Source organism: Nematolebias whitei, chromosome 4 (assembly GCF_014905685.2).
Source record: "Nematolebias whitei isolate Nwh7 chromosome 4, NemWhi1, whole genome shotgun sequence".
NCBI lineage: Eukaryota > Metazoa > Chordata > Actinopteri > Cyprinodontiformes > Rivulidae > Nematolebias > Nematolebias whitei.
The window spans coordinates 24878265-24885078 of NC_056501.1; the positions used below are offsets into that span (position 1 = coordinate 24878265).

At 33.3% G+C, this 6814-nt stretch overlaps 1 protein-coding gene across 1 annotated transcript in view; it reads right to left on the reverse strand.

Annotated features, from left to right (window-relative positions):
* Nucleotides 1-348: 348 nt before the first annotated feature.
* Nucleotides 349-6814, reverse strand: part of LOC119409038 — a 20401-nt gene continuing 13935 nt past the window's right edge. The window contains exon 3 of the mRNA XM_037675900.1: nucleotides 349-359. The gene's annotated coding sequence lies outside the window, so the exon portion shown is untranslated. The remainder of the gene's footprint in view (nucleotides 360-6814) is intronic.

The following is a 6814-nucleotide window of genomic DNA, read 5'->3' on the forward strand; positions in this document are numbered from 1 at the left end:
ACATTATCACGTTGATTGATAGGCAAGTACCGTACAGAAGGGAAAGTAAAGGGAAAGTTTGGAAAGTTGTAATAAATAGTAAGTATCTTTCCTGCATGAAAACAAAATCATAAAACAAAGTAAATATAGTGAACACAATTTATTGTGTACATTTTATTATACATGTACATTTAACATTGAACATTTGATATGAGCAACAGGAAATGTATCATATTTGCAGCATATTTTATTTCCCAGAGCAGAGGAACTGAAAGCAAGAGACTCAACTCAAGAAAAATGTTTTTTAAAAAATGAACAGTGATGACTCAGCAGGAAACACAGATCTGTAGAGGATGGAGAACGATGAAATCCTCAAAAATCTTCTTTCTATGGTGTGACTAAACATTTTTTAACCTCCTCCATTATCATATTATCCCCATTTATCACGTTTTTGTACACAAACAACATATATAAAGGAAATAAAAATGACAATAATACCAATAAACAAACTTATCAAAATCCTGATGTATGAATTCCTTCATGTTGAACTGTGACTGATCAACAACGATGAATGTGTTCTTGTTTCACCTCTTTTCTGCTTATCATAAACCCTCTCACTTGTACTAACTGTGTCTCGGGGTTTTCATTGTTTTGTAATTGACATGACTTCATTTTCTTCCTTTCATTGTTGCCTGTTTGACAGTTTTGTTGACATTTGGTGCCAACAGATCCTTCACCTTTGTCAGACGACGTCAGAGGCAGATTCCAGTCGATGATTTTGGTTTAGTTGTTTCCCTCCTGTAGCAATACTCTTATTTGTTAACACTGATGTCTAACAAAGAGCCTTATTTTAGCATCACAATGACGAGTCTCTGTCCAAATGACCAGAGAGAGACAATCTGACCATTAATTATTTATTTATCAGGGTATTAAAATGCAAAACATCAGAGAACCAGACGTTAAGTAGATACGTATATCATCGTGTTGTTAATCATATTACAAATATATATTTTCATACAGTCTGTTTGTGCTCGGAAATAGTATTAGGTGTGACTCTTTGCTACTACCACCCCATATTTTACAAGTACACAATTCCGTTCCACCTCATGTACCACATGTGATGCAGCAGCTCTGCCAACTGCCCCACCGTGCTGCCCAGGAGGGTAACAATGGTCTTGAATTTCCTCCATTTGTACACAATCTGTCTGACTGTGGTGGAGTCCAAACTCTTTAAAAAATTGTTTTTAACCTTTTTCAGACTGAGGAGCATCAAAACTATTTTTCAAAGTTCCTCAGAAATCTGCTTTTTTCCTGCCATGATACACTTTCACAAACATGTTGTGAAGATCAGACTTTAATAGATCCCAGTTTTTTTAATCTAACAGAGCGCCCACTCACACCTGATCCTGATCCCATTGACTGAAAACACCCGACTCAATTTCACCTTCAAATTAACAGCTAATCCAAGATGATCACATACTTTTTGAAAATCACAAATTTGTAATATTGGATCATTTCCCTCAATAACTAAATAAATTAGTATAAAGTATATATATTTGTTGTCTAATGCGTTTAACTGGGTTCAATTTATCTAATTGTAGGACTTCTAATCTACTTCGTAATCTAATGATGGTTTAGGTCATATTTATGCATACATATAGAAACTTCTAAAGAATTCACAAACTTTCAAGCACCGCTGTATAACATCGCACTAAAAATACACATTTATTAATTATCGTGACATAAATGTTTAGATAAAACAAAGGAAATAAACAATGAAATTGCTCGTCTTTGACACAGAAACATACTTCATAGGAATAAATACCAGGAAGAACAAGTTCACTTAGTTCACTCAGTGTTCCTCCTCCTAGTGTTCGGCTCCTGTCTCACCTGTGTCCTATCCCAGTCACCACAGGTGGTTGTTGTTCGTCCTCATTAGTGTCTCTATTTATTCTGATTTCTTGTGTTTTGTCATTTGTCTCTGGATTGTCCTTCCTATATATGTTGTGATCTATCTCCCTCCATGTTTTCCTTAAAGTAAGGTAGCTGCCCCGTCAGCATCTCGTGTTGCTTATTGATAATAAACTTTATTACTTGTTTTACCTGTTGTCTTCAGTGGCCTTCTTGCACATGGGTTCAACAAGATTCAAACCAGATCATGATAGAATGTTTTTATTGTTTAATTGGTTCTATTGTGGTTCTATTATTATTGGTTCTATCACCCTATTATTCTACACCTCACAAGAGTGTCTACATTTCTATCTCCCTTAATGCGGCCCGAACCACAGCGTCTACCCCCACAAAAGTTATATCAAAACGACTGGCTCGGCCCCGTGATGTGTGCTATTACTTTTGTTGGCATTTCGAGTTAGCGAGGCAACGTACTTTGCGAACAAAGACGCAATATTTCACCAAATCCAGGAACTAGTTGGTGATTGCCAACTTATTAATCTACACCTGAAAAGCGTTTCTTTTTCAACTTTAATGTGGCCTGAACCACAACATGGACCCCCACAAAAGTTATATCAAAACGACCGGCCCGGCTCCGGGAAGTGTGCAATTACTTTCATCACAGTTACCATGGCGACATATTTTGCTAACAAAAATGCCAAATTTTCCACAGGAAATGAATAGGAGAAAACTCTTCACTGAAACTGAGTAACATATGGATCCATTTTGGTTCAACATGCAAGGAAGGCACCTATTATTGCCTATTATCAACTATTGTTATTATGTATAAGTAATAATAATAATAAATATTATTATAAAGTATTAATGTTAATAATAATTTATTTTAATATCAATAATTATTAATATTAATAAGTAATATTTAATATTAATAACATGTATTTGTGTGAATATTATTAATATTGATTATTAATATATTTAACAATAACCTATAAAATAATGATATATTAATAATTATTATTAATCATTAATATTAATATTTATTATTAATAATAATTTAATAATAAATAGTCAGTCCCCGTCAAAGTTTCTTCAGGAACTTTCTAGTTTTTAATATGTTGTTTTCTGTTTCTTGTTACAACAGATATTATTCCAGTGGATCATTAACCTATAAGCACTTTGGTATGCTGTTTTAAATGTGCTTTATAAATGAAATGGACTTGACTACATGATATCATGTCAATTAAACTGAATATTCCTATTCAGTTTTCTTTTTCTGTGGAAACAAACTTTTCTGTTGTGAACCAACATCTAACAATAGGACTTCATTAATTTCTGAGAACACTGATGAGTCTCTGAACAAAGTGACATATATCCATTCTTACTATGAAGAAATTATAATTAGTCATGGGGTTACACTGTTTGTGTTTATATGTGTGTGTGTGTGTGTGTGTGTGTGTGGGGGGGGGGGGGCATTAATTATAAGCCAATAGGAACACTTTCTGTATATTTTTGTCTATAAATATGAACTTGTCATATTTTAATACTAAGGTAGGGATGTCGGCTAGAATAGTTAATTATTCCTAACTAACTGATGTTATTCTGAATGAATGAAGGACTGTGACATAATTCATCTTCCATTCAAAATATATCTAGAGTCTTTTGTTTGTTGTCAGTTTAGTATTTTATTTTAGATTTTTTTTTCTGTCTCACTTGCCATCACCTCAACAAAGTTCAATTTATTATAAACCTGTCAGAAAATTAACAATTTGTAAAATCATAATAATTGTAGATTTAAACTAATACTAGCAGCCTGGTATGACATTAGAGTAACTTTCTTTTTTTTTTTTTTTTAAAGAATATTTGCAATTTTTTTATTTAACATTCGGTGAGGGGCGAAAATAGCTTCACAACTTTAGAAAATGTACTATGCATTTTATTTACGTTTATGCAGTATTTTTTACAAACTGGATTATAGACTTCATGTTTGTTTTTTATAATGTAGAGATCTTTTTTAAATCATGTAAAATAGAGTAAAAGCTTAAAGTTGAACATGTTTTAAATGTTTTCTTTTTAACCTTTTTAAGTGTACAGAAACAAAGGCAAATATCTTCCGTATGTGACATCAGTTTAAGTACTTCCTTATGAACAAAGACGTTGTAAAGTTCATTCCTCTAGGCCAATTTTTCAGCCTGCATGAAGGATAGTTTCAGCAAAGTTAAAGGTTTGTATCATTGATTGTTTTGAAAGGTCTTTCATCATCTGTGTTGTGTAGGTTTAAAACACACATATGACGTGAATTGTAAGGAAAAGCCCAACAGCACAGATTTACAATAGATAAAATCTCTCTCACTCCTCTTTTGTATATGCTTAAACCTGTTCAGTGTTGTAAAAGTTTTTTCCAGCAGTCAGTGGTCAAACGTCACGTCACTTCCTGGACTGATGGAGACAGTTCATTACAGTCAGCGCAGAGACTCACAACCCTACATGAACACATTCACACATAAAGATCTCCAGTGAAGTTGATGTGCATGTTGTACTGTGGTAGACAACTGGAGCATCCGGTGAAAACTCATAAACACGTGTCTATTTAGAACATTACCTAAAAAAAGATGAAAAAAATTGATTGTTAACTCTCAGAAATTGAATAACTGATTAACTCACAGAGTCAACCTCCTTCAAGATGGCCGTCACAGCTAAGTGACCTTAGCTAACATAAAAATGGCTAAGACTCGATCAATTTTACAAATATTGATTCAAAATTTGGTGAGTCAGTAGCTGAGAGTCATTCCCTCAGCCCTAACCAACAGTGCCAAAATTGTTTTAAAACTTTGTCATTAAATATTAAATTTAAAAATAGTTTTAAGGCTGTTACTTGTACAGATGTTGAGCTAAACTTTGATGTGGTAGTAGCTGTGAGTGATTCCAAACACATTCTCTGAGCACTAACAGGATTAAACACTTGATCTTGTCATGTTGTGACAAAATTGTAAAATTTGACCAAAAAAAGCTAAAACTCTAAATTAATTTAATTTAATTTTTTTTCTGTCTTCTCTAATTTAAACTCTAATTTTTCATCCATAAACATAATCCCAATGAAATAATAAAGGACCACCTGTTTACAAACAGATAATGTTCAAAATTCAACTTGATCATCTTCAACAGCTGTTTTTCTTTGTTCAAACTGGTCAGAAGATACATGCCAGCAAGGTTTAGCCTCACTTTATAAACTTTTCTTCAGTTTCACCTTGATTAAACACACTTCACCTTGTGGTCTTTTGTCTTTAGTTGACACCAATAAAACATTAAAGTTATTTCCACATTTAATGTGTTCTTAATGACACTCCTATTCTCTGTGATGTGGTTTTAAACTGATGATTGTGAACAGAGCACTGCTGTCTCTTCCTGCTGATACAATTCTTTATTTTAACGCTTTTGTACGTTATAATAAAGAGAGATACCAGGATAGGACATTTATGTTTTTTTATTTGTGAAAAATTCTAAAAAAACCAAAACGATAAAAACAAAATAGGTTCACTCACATAATAAAGTCAAAAATATTGCAGACAAGTCTGTTCCTAAAATTTAATTATGTATATTTTACTCCGGCCAAATCAGCAACTGAAAGCATCATCTGTTATATTTCATTTGATTCTTGTCAAGGGAACAGAGATTTTAATGTTCATCGATTTAATTCATCATTTGCTTTGTAACGTTTTAGTTTCTCTCCATGGGCTTCCTGTCAAATCCAGAATAGAATTCAAAATCTTACTTCTAACCTACAAAGCTCTCAACAACCTAGCTCCATCTTATATTACAGATCTTATTGTTCCATATTTATCTAACAGAGGACTTCGCTCTCAGGCTGCAGGTTTACTTGTGGTTCCTAGAATTTACAAAAACAGAATGGGAGGCAGATCTTTCAGTTATCAGGCTCCTCTCTTGTGGAACCAACTTCCAGTTTCTGTCCGTGAGGCTGACACATTATCCAGTTTTAAAACTGGGCTTGAGACTTTCCTTTTTGCTAAATCCTATAGTTAGGATCGACTTGGGTTTCCTGAGCTGTCCCTTAGTTATGCTGCTATGGGCTTAGACTGCTGGAGGACAAACTGACCACATTTTTCACTCTGTTACTGTCTTTACTTACTCTGCTCAACATTTGTAATTATTTTTTCAATCCTTAACATGTTTTTTTTGTCTTTCAGATACACCTGGACCTATACCTGTACCTACCATTCTGTGTTCGTCTGTCTCTCCTTCCTGTCCTCTCAACCAGCCGGTCAAAGCAGATGGCCTCTTGTACTGAGCCTGGTTCTGCTGGAGGTTTCTTCCTTTTAAAAAGGGAGTTTTTCCTTTCCACTGTTGCCACTGTGCTTGCTCAGGATGGGCAACTGTGACAAAGCCAACATTCAACTTGTCTGCTGGATTCCTTAGATAGAGAACTTTACTAATTGGCTTTTATGTGAATGTTCCTGTAAAGTGCCCTGAGACAACTTTGTTGTGATTTGGCGCTTTATAATAAACTGAATTGAATATAATTTAATTGTATGACACTTCACTCATAAATTAAAATTCAGTGTACTGTAAATATGTGTTAGTTCAGTAACAAAACATTTGTTCTAATTAAAATCAGTCAAATTATTTTTATTTCAAAAGGAACATAAGCAGAATGTTACATTACTTTCTCACTAAAGCGAAACTTGAATAACTTTTTTGCTCATATAATTTTTTTTTCATTAATATATAATGAAAACCAAAAAGTCAGATACGTTTCTTCATCATTTTTCTTTATTTTTTACACATATCATAAACAATCATAAAACATCATAAATACTTTTGAAAACCATAAAACTACAGTAAAGAGTCAAACAAGATTTTAGTGTAAATAGCTCAAAGTTTACAAGAGGAAATAAAAAAAATAAATATC